Below are 15,143 nucleotides of genomic sequence, written 5' to 3' on the forward strand. Positions count from 1 at the left end.
CCCCTTTCCTGCCATAGATATCAAGTGAGTGTACACTACCAGAAATGGGGTATATTTGTATTGCTTTGTTCCTCAAATAACACAGTAGGCTTTATCTTTGAATGTCCCTGGGGTGGTACCCGTGTCCCTCATGGACAGGGGTAGCCACTGTTCATCACAGACATGCTCTGTTCATAAATTCATTCTGTGAACTGCCCAAAAAAAACAATGGGAATACTTGGGATTAACATAGCTAGGCTTGTAAAGTCTCTAGGGCCACTAGCCTAGTAACCTCCTATGAACCATTGGACCTATGAGCTGTACTGAGCTATTCTGACTCCAGCAAAATGTTCTGGAGAAGCACATATGACTGACTACCTTTCAATAGCTATGTCCTCAGATTAACACATCTGTGTGTGTGTCTTTCTCCATCAAAATTGTTGTAGCATTATATGCTGGAGCCTCCTTCCCACTACAGCAGTTACTGAATAGCTTATTCGTAATGCACTGAGCACTGTTAGAAACAAGATTATGTGTATGTTATGTGTTTCTGAACAACAACCGTGACTTTGGATCCATCACTAACTTGACATCATTATTAATGTGCAAATAACACGTCCACAACCACCACACAAACACACAGTCGCACACACACATACACATAGCTTATAAGTACTGATCTGCTGTGGCACTAATAGCCCCTGTCCTGCCACAGAGGTCAGATGACTGTACACACACCCAACATTCATGCACAGTCATGCATTCACATCCACAGGATTGTGCAGTGTGCTATATGTTTCTGAAACCCAGCCATTAACTTATTCCTGTACAGACTGACATTGGATCCCTTATTGTTTACTTGGCAATACAACAGATGCACAGATAAACTTTCCACCACCACACGTTTGTAAACAGAAACACACATGCACACGCATGCATGCACACACACACACACACACACACACACACACACACACACACACACACACACACACACACACACACACACACACACGAACAAACAAACATGCACACCATTAACTAAGGATGATCTCTGCTGAATAAATTAATGTAATTATACAAAATGGGTCAGTGAAAGTAAGGCTGCTTTGCTACCACTGCTGCCACTCTGCTAAAATTCCTCTGGTTCAATAGATAAAGAATAAAACATAACTGAAAAAAACAAGAATGATTTACAGAAAAAGTACAATATGTGCAAATTTACAGCTATATCCTAAAGTGACAAATGTATTTTTTGTTTAGCTAATATGAAGGAATTCAGTATTTCAGTTTTTTTTTTAAGTTTCAATGTAAAAACAAAAAAATATTCACATTACTTCAACTACCTCATCAAAGAAACAGCAAACTAACTCTATCAAAATACTACAGTTAGAGGTTGAATCCTATGTGGATCTAGGAGCCACAAACTTTGGGCTCTGCATCATATGAACTAAACACACACTTTCTGCAACAGGTAGGACTGATTCCATTTCTGTAGGTGAAGTTTCTGCAGTAAGTAAACAACTTCAGGGTCAAAAACTGGATGAGAGCTAGCTGAAAATATTAATGGTGACTGAAATCAATGATGGCTAACAGGTTCTTCAAGAGATAAACTGTATAATCCTGTGAGCCGGAAGGAGGCTACCTCTACTGCAAAAGAAGAAAAAAAGTGGGAAAAGGAAACTCAAATGGTTATGGAAGTTAATCAGTGCAGTCTACATAACTTTTGTAAACCTGGAAAAGAACTGTGACCACATCACCCAAAATGTCTGATGGGACATGCTACAATAGCATTGAGTGCTCTGACCACTGCTGTGTTATGTGCCATTTTTATATTTGCAGAGCATGACTCATGTCCATATTCTTGTTATTAAATCAGAAACAGTCAGTGTGAACATAGAAAACACATAAATCCACTAAGGGTATGCCTAGTCTCCCCTCATCTTTATGATGTTCATGGACAGGATTTCAAGGTGCACCCGGTGAAGAGAACATTTAGAAATATTCATGCTGGAGATAGGAGGGCTGCACTTTTGTTGGCTGCCCATGATGCTGCCTGTCTTCATGGCTTCAGTTCAATGTGATCTCTAGCAGGAAATGGAGTGGTTCAATGCTGAGTGTAAAGTGGTTAGCATGAAAATCAGCTCCTCCAAACTGGAAGCTGTTACTGTCTCATGCAAAATAATAGATTGGTCTTTAGCTAATGAAGGCAGCGGCTGCCCCAAGTGGAAGAGTTTAAGTATCCTGGGGTCTTGTTCACACATTAGGGAAAGGAGACCTGGAAGAGGGGGTGCACCTGTGCAGTAGCAGTTTTGCAGGCATTCTAGCAGATGGCAATGGTGAAGCCGGAGCAGCGTCATACAATGAAACACTTAATTTACCAGTCAGTCTTAGTCCCTATACTCACCTATGTATCCTCTCAAGCTTGCGGTAGTGACTAAAACTTGGATATTATGGATACAAGTCATGGAAATGACGTTCCTTCAAAGAGCTGCTGGACTTACTGTCACTGACAGAGCAAGAATTTCAGAAATAGAAGGTCATCCAGATTGAACAGACCCGGCTGAGTGGCTTGGAGATGCCCCAGGTACCTCCCTTATGAGTTTTACATGGTAAATGAGTTGATGTTTATTTGTTTGTTGACCGAGATAGAGGGCTAATCCATAATGGACCCATTTCAGCCACAGAGCATGAGTTAAAACAGAGAAAATAGTGTAAACTGTGTCTCTTTTATGAAATGTCACTTTAGCTGTCATTGTTAACTCTTGTATATGCCTACAGTTGCAAAATTCGGTACTTACGTATTATCACAATCACATTTTAGCGGTCGCAAAATTGACATACCTCAACTGTTCCGAGTGCAGGAAACACTGAAAGGTGCTACACAAAGTCCTTATTGCTGAGGAAAAAGTTTGCATTACTTTCAGGAAGAGAGAAATTGTAAGAAATCCTCTTCCTGATTTGCATGCATTACAGACGCATGCTTTCATTGTCATGGTTGCTATCATGCTGTCAAATAGAAAGTGTAAGTAGAGGTTTGAGGCTCCACTTTCTACAAAAGGTCTAACAGCAGCTTTGAAATTGTGTCCCTATCTTGTGTAGGTTACAGTTCACAGATGTGATGTATTATTAAGAACACGCACAGCAGAAGAGATGAATGGGCTTAGGATGAGCTACAGTTGTTTCCTGCATTTCGTATGTAACGGTTTATGTTTTTTTTTATTTTTTAACATGTCTGTGTCCCCAGTCCCTTGCATGCACCTAGGCACATGTTAACCTCTGCAGTGTCCCATTTCTGCCTCATATTTTTAAAGTAGCCCTCGCAAACTCATTGGTATCCGACTCACCCTACACTCTTACTGTCAGTAAATAACGGCGTGCATTTCTTTTCAGACCTCATCGGCCTGAAACACAGAACAGACTTCCACAAGAAAAGTGTGCTTGTTTTTACTTTCCAAATGCATGCTCCTTCTCCAGCTGTGTATGACTTCTGATATTTTACATTAAGTTCCTGCCATCTGAGTAGTGCTCATCGTTGCTTGATTGAGGCAGTGAATGTGACAGGGAAAACAAGCAAGAATGATGGCAGCTTTGGCAGCTGCTTGCAAGAATGGGCAAAGGCATCAGTGCTACATCGTAAAGAAATGCAGTGTGAAGCTGCTGACAGAAAGTAGCTGCCTCTGATTACAGCTTACTGTGTTCCTCAGACTTAAGCAGTGTAATCCGACAGTTTAAAAAACTTTGAACATCAATTATCAGTGTTCCATGCACTGCTGTCACTTGCAGTGTCCGCATTTCACGGCCGCTAAGCGATAATACGTAACTACCCAAAATTCAAATGGAATCATTACTGGCTACTGTAATGATCCATGCTTTGAAATTTAACATTATATGATAAATAGTTTTGTTTACAATAATAATAATATTGATTAATGTTTTTACTAAGCTCTGTATGTGTTACAAGACTTGCCTCCTTACTGTGCATCTCCTTAAATAAAGGTGCAGCTGTTGTTATACATTTTAAATGGTACTAGTTAGAACCTGTGTTTACTGCACACAGTGCTGGTTAATGTCTAGTGAAGGAGGCAGAGATACTGGTACCTCCCACAATAGCTGGAATGTATATTCATGTTATCCTAGATAATTAGAATAAACTTTGCTTGTGTGGAATATTTTCCTTGAGCTTTAACTCTATGAAATTGGTACTTCTCACAGAGACTGTATTCATACAAACCCATTTTGGTACCTTAGAGCAGTATTGATGCAGGTCAGGTTTCTCACATTTAGAGTATGTTAAGATGCTGAAAAGTGCATAATTATTTTACAACACTTTAGAACATGCCTGGCCATTGTTGCTGTTTACTTTAATCTGAGCCATTCTGATTTCAAGAGCTTTAGCATGCCAGACCTCTCTGTCAACAGCTGCTTCCTTAAGTTTAGAAATCCACATTCATTACTTCAGTGATATTTCCTAAACACCACAGCCTCTCCTGTACCTTACTTTTCTGCCTTCAATCTTTCCCAGCATCAGTGATCTCCCCTAGTGAATCTTAAAATTAATTGTGTGGCAAGAGTATTTGAGTTTAAGTTTTACTGTCAGGCATTCTGGGATATGAAGTTAAATAATAGTAAGTCAGATTATTTTCAAACTATACAACTATTCAATAGATATAAAACCCTAATTAGTGCTTAAATCTAATCAGCAGTGTATTAAGATATTGAGTCTGTGTGGGATGACAACAAAATACAATTATGTTGGAAATCCCAAAGTCAACGATTTAATGGCAGCAGTCTGAACCCTACCACTGCCTACCATGTAATGGACTGCAGATATTAGTATCAAATTTACCATTACCTCCAATATATAAAAACGATGTAAGAAATCCCACTCTTCTGCCACAAATTACATCACACTCTATTATAGCTGTAAACACTGTTAACTCCAACTAAGGAACAAACAGCCGTAGTCATATCTGCAACTCTGACCATCTGATATAGCAGCACTCCACTCCTTCCTGCCATAGACATCAGTGTCAACCCAGAACTGTACCATGTTACTTGGTTACAAGCTATCTGAATATCTGATGTTGATTTGTCAAGTTGGTAGCTTATGGCAAATTATCTTGCTGGCATAGGAACAAATGGAGGAAGGAGGGAAGGACAGATTCCACACTTACAGGCAGCCACCTGTATGTGACAGGCATATTTGTGATTCTGACATGAGAGTGTAGGCACACTTTTGGTATATCTGTCTCTGGTTGGCTTAATTTATAAGTACACACAAAACCGTACACATACACAAATGCAAGTATGTGCATACTCACATATATACATTCATACACACAACATTTCTCTATCTCATTACATTATCTACTGTTTTTTTCTTATTTTCAGAATCTATATAATTACCAAGGTAGATGGTTAGTCTAATTAAAATATGGTACCAAGACATGGTAAAAAATACCATTTCAAAATAAATAAATAAGCAGTCTTACATATAAATAACAAAAGCATACAGTCCAAAATATTTTCAATAAGAAATTGAAAAGCGATATGTGACCATTTAAAAGCTAACCAGTGAAATGCATTGCCTGAAGGGAGTTTGTAGCAAAATTTAGTACAACAGTTCCCTCTAGAAAACCCTGAATATAATTCTTTTAACCTTATTTTCTGATTAGGAAGAATGCCTTGCACTTTTTGATCTTCACCTCCAGTTTATTCAGGCTATCTTTTATAAGATTACTACCAAGCAACAAATCATTTTATTATCCCTGTCAGTCTCTACAGGACCTAGACGTTTCCCAGATGCCCACAATGAACTGCCTAAGATGTCCACAAAGAAAGCATGGGTTCATTTCAGCATTTTGATAATGTGCATAAAGAAAGAAAATTATCCTGTTGGCTTAGCTGGGAAAGAATAAAGGAAGGAATTAAGGAAGGAAGAACAGATGGAGTACCCCCTCTAGACTTTAAAGGAGTTACTTTTTGTGACCACTGAGCGGTACACCCTTTATTTATAAGATTCGTCCTGAGTGTACACATTTCCCATTACTTGGTCTTGACAGGCCATAGACATTTGGCCAGCTCTTATAACTGGTCAGATGATCTTGGTGTTGATATCATCAAATGGGCACAATGAAAAGCAGTAGGACTGGGACAGCATTGCATGAAGGTGTTTAACAAAACAGCCTTATCTGATGTCCTGCCACTACCATGTGGAAGTAGGGCAAGAAAAGTGAGAATTCTAGAACTTGGTGAGTGGCTCAGAGATCTGATGCTATGATCAGAAAGTTCTGGAACAGTAAGTGACTGGGGAAATATTCTTCATGATCAGAAGCTATATAATGAAAATCACCTGTACCCAAGAGCCGGGTTACAGAAATATATTAGAGTAGAATTCATTTAAACTGAAATAGGTGAAGAGTGCGGGATGAAAGGAGTAGTAATCTCAGGAAAGAAGAGGCAGGTCAGGTTCTTGCTTTCTCATGACTCTAAATATTTCTCTGTGGCTCGAAATTTTAAAGGAGTGAGTTTGGGGAAAGAACAGAGATAATGCTAGATTTGAATCCAGACTACTAACACTCATCACAAGTAGACTGCGACCTTAACTTTGATCAGCATGTGTCTACTGTAGTAAGGAAGGCCTTCTACATAGCACACTCGATTAGCAAAGGCATCGCCTCTAGACCAAAGGAGGTTTTAATCCCTCTATACATGTTACTAATCAGGCCCATAATTGAGCATAATGCCCCTTTTGGCATATACCATACAAAACACCCGCAGCAATTAGAGAGACATCAGAGGTTTCTAACAAAGAAGATCAAGGGACTCCAGCACGTGCTTTACCAGAGCGACTAAATCTCTGTCACTATACTCTGTATCGTATAGATTTCTTAGGGGAGACTTATGCCTGGCTTGCAGAGCAATTTCTGACTCAAACCTAATGAAGCTGCTGCGCATCTGTAAGTCAAACGGGACTAGAGCTACCCATTCCACGGACCTAAATATGGCCTGTGACTTGAATAGGAAATAAGACATGCTGGAGGGACAGATTTGTCTCCCAGTGGCTGCCACATCTTTGTAATAGGCTGCCAATTCATGTGAAGCAGAGCACCTCTATGGCACTGTTTAAAAGGAACTTGGATGAGTGGATAGGATACTGTAATTTCTTACCGGGGATAGCAACCAGAACCCTCCTGGATATGGGCAGTCATTATTAAATATAATCCTAGATATTGACTAGAGTGAATGTGGTAATTACATTGGGATGAAATAACCAGGCTTGAAATTACCTCTGGGTCGATAGCCTAGTAACCTCCTATGATCCTGTGATAAAGCAGATAACAAAATGGTGGGCACTGCAAACAAGAAGCAGAACTGAAGGAATAAGCATGCAGAAAATCTGAAGGTACAAATACTGCCAATATTCTTTGACATCTATTCAGGTTCCATTCACTGAATTATGGAGTTCTTGTGTTTACAAATACAGCTCATACCCAAGCTTTTGAATAGCAGATAACGAGTATCAACACATTGTTCTATTCTATTACAAACAAATGATGTATTGTATAAATGAGAACTGTAATGAACAGTACAGGAACAAAAGCTGGGAGCTTGTGCAAAACAATTTATAGCCAGTTTTTCAGATCATATAGGTATAGGAGCCATTATAGGTACAATACAGAAATAATATCACAATGTAAGAGTTTAAAAAAATGAATGCTGTACATTTACAGAAAATTTTGAACAGGAATCAAGAAGTTTATAGAAAGAAAATGAGGCGATGAAATTTGCTTACAAAAATTGGACAGATTGGTGGGTGGGATTTAACACTAAAATGAAAACAGTATATTATAATATGGAAAAGGAACATATTAAAAAGTAGAAAAAATGTAATGTAAAGAATTACTAGATAAGATGATAAATTGTTCAGATAGATTTATGGAGTAGTATGTTAATAGGGAAGGAGATTTATATGAGACAAATAAGAAGAGGGTGCATAGTTTTTTTCTTTTTTTTTTTTTTTTGGTTGGTACAAGGTACTAAAGAGTACATTTTACCTTTTGTAGGGAGATTGTTGAAAAGAAAACATGTATGGATACCTTAAAATGGAAAATGGAAGCATTATTAATACACAAGTAGATACAGAAAAAGAGGTACTAAGATTTTTTTAATGAAAGGTAATAAGGAAGACAGAATGTACATTCCTAAAAAATGGAAAGTTATTTAACCGATTTAAAGCAACAGATGTTGACAGAAAGGCTACTGAAATTAAGGAAACACTGAGTACAATACATACATAAACAGTACCAGGTCCATATGGATTAGATTATGCTTGTTTTTTAAAAGTTTAGAGGATGAGCAATAATAACTGCTTGTTAATATATTTAATGAATGGAAACATATAGGTTTGTGTTATGATATATGTGAAGGCATTATTAGATTGATTTGGAAAGAGGATTATAAAGAAGATATAGGAAATTGGAGGCCTATAACTTTGATTACTATAGAATATAAGTTATTTATGAAAATTATGAAGCTGTGACATAAGAAAACAGTTAAAACCGGTTTGGCATTCTATCATATTTGGTATTGAAAATAAAAATAGCAAAGATATGTTGATGATTATTAAAGAAATAGTGTGCACAACAGTACATAAAGATGCTAATCTTAAGCAATGGTAGAATATTTTACAAACATATCAAATTCCAAATATTATTTTTGTTATTAAATCAGCTTATGAAAATCATACTGCTAAAACACTAATTAATGGATGGGTTAAAGGTCTTGTTTTTATTCAAAAAGGTATAAGGCAAGGGTGTTCTTTAATTAATTTATTTGCATTAATGTATTTGCATTAATGATGAATGCAATTGTGGAAGTGGATAAGAAAATGGCTTTGGTGAAATATCTGTTTTTAGATAAAGTGCAAATACCTTTACTTATGTCATAGGATGATGATGTTGTACTTACTGTTAAAAATAAAAGTATGAGATATTCAACAATTTCTGTATAAGAAAAATATTTTAGGTGAACAGATTTACATTAGTAAAAAAAGCAAGGAGCTGGAACAACAAGGTATTATAATGGATATACTGTTTGATCAGGATGAAATTACTGTTTTCAATATTCCTTTTGTAAACTTTGATAATGTTAAGACACAGTGGAAAACAATATTATTAAACATTTAAAACATATCCAGGGTTTATTTAAGTTTTCACAAAAGGACATGTTTATTAAATTCAATTGTGTTAGGAAAGTTTAGTTATTTAGGTTGAATTTATGCATTTCCTGATGCATTAGAAATAGATCTATAACAATTAATTTTTCTATATTATGGGGATCTAGGTTAAACAACATTAGAAGATGTATAAATTACAATAAAATAGATAATTTTACTTTGTCATATTCTTTATAATTTTAGATTTGCTCTAAAACTGATCACTCTTTAAAAGTCCACTTTTGTGAACTTTCAGTATTTCATGAGATACACAGACACACACGCGCACATGTATATGTGTGTGTGTGTATATTTAGATCCATGCGATGATGTTGAATAAATGTTTTTTTCAAAAGTGTGCCAAGGATGGGAAATTGTTCAAATGTGTGTTACACCAAATGTAGTACTTGTTGATTTGTAGTTTTCCAATTGGAGGTCCCAGGACCTCAGATATTGGTTCTGGAACCATTAGTTTTGGCATTTACTTCTCTGAAGTCAAGGCCAATGCCAATGGTTCTGGCTGATCAAATCTGCAGATGAATGCAAATCACAAGCAGTCAAAGGATCCCCTACCAACATTAATGTTCTCAGGAAGGGTTGACACAGAGAAATAAGTTGCGTCAGAGCCATGTACTAAAACTAAAGGCCACGAAATTTATAATAGTATCCTTCAAGAAGTCATCCCTCCCTGGTAACTATCATATTGACAACACACCCCTAAGAGTAGACAGTATACAAGGATTTGTGGACATACATAGACAGTAATCTTGCCTTTGACTATCACATGTCTACAGTAGTGAGGAAATCATTCTATGTTGTGCAACTTATAAACAAAGGTATGGCATCTACTTCCAAGGAAGTCATTGCTCCACTACATTCAGACCTATCATTGATGCAGGAACATCCAACAAGCAGATTCCTTACTAAAAGAATACAGGGAGTAAATAACATATCCTATGCAGACCACCTCAAAACCCTATCAGTGTATTCTGTCTTCTACAAACTGTTGAAGGGAGATTTATGCCTGGCATGCAAGGCATTGTCAGACCCCATCCTGATGGACGTCCTACATATCTGCAAAACAAACAGCATCCGAATTACCTGTTCTAAAAAGTTAAACATTGCCTGTGATATAAATAAGACCTGCTGGGGAGATAGGTATGTATCCCAGAGACTAGCCCTTATCTAGGACAGGTTCCCCATCCATGTGAAGCAGAGTTCCTCCCTAACCCATTTCAAGTGTAACTTGGACAATTGGATGGGGAACAGGAAATTCATACCTAGTTTGCTACCTATAGCTCTAATGGAAACAGGAAACCTGTAAATAGCTCATCTCTCAGACCATTGGTTGTAATTGTTTCATCTCCCAAGCCCCTGCTTACACTTATCAATGGTACCAGAACTTGTCAAAGATCGGGGGTGCATGGGCTAGACTTAAAAAGCCCTAGTGGTCATTAGCCTAGTACATATCTATGAGCCTATAAATGGGGTTTGTTTGTTTCTTTCTTTCTTTCTTTCTTTCTTTGATTCTGAAACATTCATATGTATTGAAATGTTTGTCATTAGTGGTTTTGGCAATAGGGGTTTGGCTCAGTTAACCGGAGCTACTCTATGTTTGGCATCTTTAGCTAGCGGTACAGAGTGTTTTTGTTGATATCCAAGGTATCCAAGGCTAAAAACAAAAACATAAGTATATTTTGTGATTTTACTGCACTTTTTAAACTGTATTTTATCAAATTGCTACCTTATTTTTCCTTTTTTTACTGTTTGTGCCTGCATTATTTCTGCACTTGAATTAACTGTACTGTTACCTTAGATAGCATAGCTAGATTCAGAGATGCTAAATCTAGACTATTATTGATACACTTGAGCACTAAACCAGATGTCTTATATTAGGAAGGGCTTCCCTGCACCCTTGTGGCAGAAGTGTGTAGATGTAGCCTTATATGAGTTGGGGATTGCTGGAGGAAAGTTCATTGTGTGCTTTGCTATGGGTAGCTAATTTTAAAAGTGTTTATTTTGGCTTGTATTTAAGCCTTGCATTTGTGTGTTGTTGCCATACCTCCCAACCATCAAATTACTTGGTTTTTCCCATGTTTTGGGGTCCAAATAATGGGGTGCCACGATTCCTGAGTGGCACCCCTTCATTTCCGATTTTTTCCCCAGCTCTTTTATTTTTATTTTTTGCTTTTGTTGTTTTGAGCTGATGTCATCACAGGATGCTCGTATTTTGAACAGTTATTTTTCTGCACTCAGAACGCCCTAAACCTGAGTTATTTCTGCACTCGTATTTCGAACCGGAGTTATTATAAGAAGACAGATGCTTGTATTATGAGGTATCTGAACACCAGTGTGTGTGTGTGTGTGTGTGTGTGTGTGTGTGTGTGTGTGTGTGTATGTGTGTGTGAAAATGCCAGTGGCTAGAGGTAGTCAGGCTCAAACCCTTGGGTACAGGTAAAAAGAGCCTAAAGTCCCTAGCCACCACCACTTGTGAATTTATGCCTTATATTTTTGTTCTGTTTATGGATGGCCACGGTAGTGCAGCGGTTAGCATTGCCGCCTCACAGCAAGAGGTTCTCCGGTTTGATCCTTGGCTGGGGTGCCTTCTGTGTGGAGTCTGCATGTCCGCCCTGTGGTCACGTGGGTTTCCTCCGGGTGCTCCAGTTTCCTCCCACATCCCAAAAACATGCTGTAGGTGGATTGGACACTCTAAATTGGCCCTAGGTGTGAGTGTGTGCATGTGTGTGCCTTCTGTGGAAGGTTGGCACCAGGCTGGGAACCTGACACCATAAAACTCCACTGCCAATCATTAGCAGACAGGTGATCTGCTGTGGTGACCCCTAACTAGGAAAAGCCTCATTAAATCTGTGGTTTTCAGGATTTTTGTGGCAAATCATTGAAGGATTGAATTCACTAAACAATGACAGGCATTTGAATTTCAGACTTCATATTCTTTGGAAAATAGATTAACACAAAATCTTTTATTCTAGCAATTTTCTAAGTTTATAAGAACAGCATTTGAAATGTGTCCCTATGTTGGGGCTGTATTCCCCCATTATTGGCTTTGTCCAGGTTTTTTGTGTTAAGACATTGAGAGCTATGGTGAGAAGTGAGAACTGAATTATGTATTCCCCCATTATTGGCTTTGTCCAGGTTTATTGTGCTAAGAGGTTGAGAGCTGTGGTGAGAAGTGAGAACTGAATTCAGTAAATGATGGTCATTTAAGTTGCATTCTTCCTATCTTTCAGGAAACTGCTGATTTGGCATAGTGGTATGTTGCTCTGACTATAGTGCACATGGTCCTGAGCCCAAGACTTGGCAGTGAAATGCATGGTGGTAACACAATATTATATTCTAGCAACTCTCCAAAATTATACAAGCAATGTTTAAAATGTGTCCCTGGTTTTTGCCCCCCCCCCCCAAAAAAAAAAAAGCTGAAATTGAAAATAAGTCTGAGAAGCTGTGCAAGATGCCTATGGCTTACACTACTGTCATTCTATTTATATAAATGTATATAATATGTGTGTGTGTGTGTGTGTGTGTGTGTGTGTGTGTGTGTGTGTGTGTGTGTGTGTGTGTGTGTGTGTGTGTGTGTAAGTAGATTTTTATGATGGAAATGTTCTGAATTGGGCAGTTTTGTCATTATTGGTTCATGCATTTTGTTTCATTGCCTTCTGGAAAAATGTTCAAGCAATAAATTTAAAATGAGCTCTAACTTAAGTCTAACAAGTGTGCTGTATTATTATACAAGGAATATAATTTAATAAAGTCAGGAAGGTGTATCAAAGAACGCATGTATGTTTCTTGTTTTGTGTGCAAGGGGCCTATGATTTGAAAACAGCCCAAAGGTAATCTTTATCCACTACTGGCCAGATGTATTTTTTTTTGGATGTGGTGTGGGTTTCAATGCTGTTTCAATGAATGTGAGTTTCAAGGGCAGAGAAGTTTTAATGCCAAGTTTATTTTCATTGTGAGACAGTATTACTTTGTTTAGCAGATATCTATTAATGATTGTGCATTGTGCTATAAAATGTAAAAGTAAAATCCAAATAATCATTGTAGAAGTAAAGTAGTATGCCTGCACACATAGGTTCATAGGTTCATAGGTTGGTACTAGACTATCGACCCTAGGGCCTATACAAGCCTAGCCATAATTCCCTGGCTATTTCTTCCCAAGCCATTTACTTCCCTGGACCCCTGTCTAGCAGGGCGACTGATGTAATCTCCAGGGTGAATTTCCTTTCTCCCATCCAATCATCAAGGTTTCTTTTGAAGATGGCCAAAGAGGTGCTCTGCTTGACATGTATGGGCAGTCTATTCCAGAGTCTGGGGTCAGGAACCTATCCCTCCAGCATGTTTTGATTATTATGATGACAAGATTTAGATCCCTGGAGTGTGTGGCTCTGAGGGATTGGGATTTTTTTTAAGTGTAGCATGTCCAACAGCTCTGGGTTTGACATGGCCTTGTATATTAAGCAGAGATCGCCTAAGAGTAGATGATATGCGACAGAGTATAGCTGGAGTTTTTTAAGGTGGTCAGCATAGGGCATCTGCGTTAGGCCTGTGATTCTTTTAGTGAGGTATTTCTGCGGCCTTTCCAGTTGTTGCAGATGTCTTGAGAGGTACATACCAAATGGGGCATTGTATTCTATAATGGGTCTAATGAGGGATGAGTACAGTGGGACAATGACCTCCTTTTTTCTGGATGAAAAGCCCTTAGTGATGAGGTGTGCCACATAGAAGGATTTCCTGACTGTTGTGGCAATGTGGTTATTGAAGGTGAGACCACTGTCCACCTGTGTCCCTAAGTCTCTTATCACACTTTTGGTGTTTAGTGTACTGCCACCTATGTGATAATTCATGGGTACATGTTTTTTCCCCAAAGGGGATAACTATACATTTCTTGGCATTGAGCTTGAGCCCATGGCTCTGGCACCAAGCATCTGTTTCTGTAAGGCCCTTTTGTAGAGTATCCATATAATTTGGGGATTCAATAATTTCTCCCAGTTTGCAGTCATCTGCGAACTTTGTTAGTCAGAGTCCCTTAGTGTTGGCCTTTACTTCAGAGAAGTAGAAGCCAAACAAGAGAGGTCCCAGGACTGAACCCTGAGGTACTCCACTTGTCACTTGTCTGGAGCTGGATTTGGAGTCAGCTACTTTTACAGTGTGGGTTCTGTCAGTAAGCCAGTTGGCAACCCATCGAGTGACATGGGGATTAATGCCCAGCTTAGTAAGTTTATCTATGATTCCAGAGTGGGGGATGGTGTCAAAGGCCTTGATGAGGTCCAGATAGGCTGTGTGGACTGCCTTACCCTCGTCCACGGCTCTTGAGACTGATTCAAAGAAGTCAATAAGGTTCAGGAGACAAGATCGGCCCTTCATGAACCCAAACTGGGTGGGGTCCAGTGCTTTAAGGTTGCCAATGTCTTTGTTTATAAGTTCCATGATAATACGTTCCATGGCCTTGCAGATCAGGCTCATCAGACTGATGGGGCGGTAGTTCCCAGGATCCAAGGTGGATCCCCTCTTATGGAGTGGAATAACTGTAGCTGTGTGCCACTCAGTGGGTACAAAGCCTGAGGTGAGGGTATGATTAAAATGACACTTAGGTGAGGTGCCAGTTCATTTTGTAGTTCATGTAGTACACAGCCCGGGATGTCATCTGGTCCCATGGATGCTGTATTCTTAGCTTTGGAGAGGGCGTTTTTTACCTGTGTGGCGATTATTACCGGAATTTGGCAATCTTCTAGTATTGAGATGGGCCATTTAGGGGGTGAGAGGGGGTGAAGTTGGCAATGAATCGATCTGCCAGGATATTGGCAATATCCTTGGGATCAGTATATTTAATGCCATTCTGTTGTAGCTCAGAGCAGATCTGAGCATTGATTTAGATTCTTGACATAGTTATAGAATGCCTTGTGGTTGTCTTTGGAATCTTTGGCAA

This window comes from Protopterus annectens, chromosome 9.part0, assembly GCF_019279795.1.
Source record: "Protopterus annectens isolate FY-2018-M chromosome 9.part0, PAN1.0, whole genome shotgun sequence".
Taxonomy (NCBI): domain Eukaryota; kingdom Metazoa; phylum Chordata; order Ceratodontiformes; family Protopteridae; genus Protopterus; species Protopterus annectens.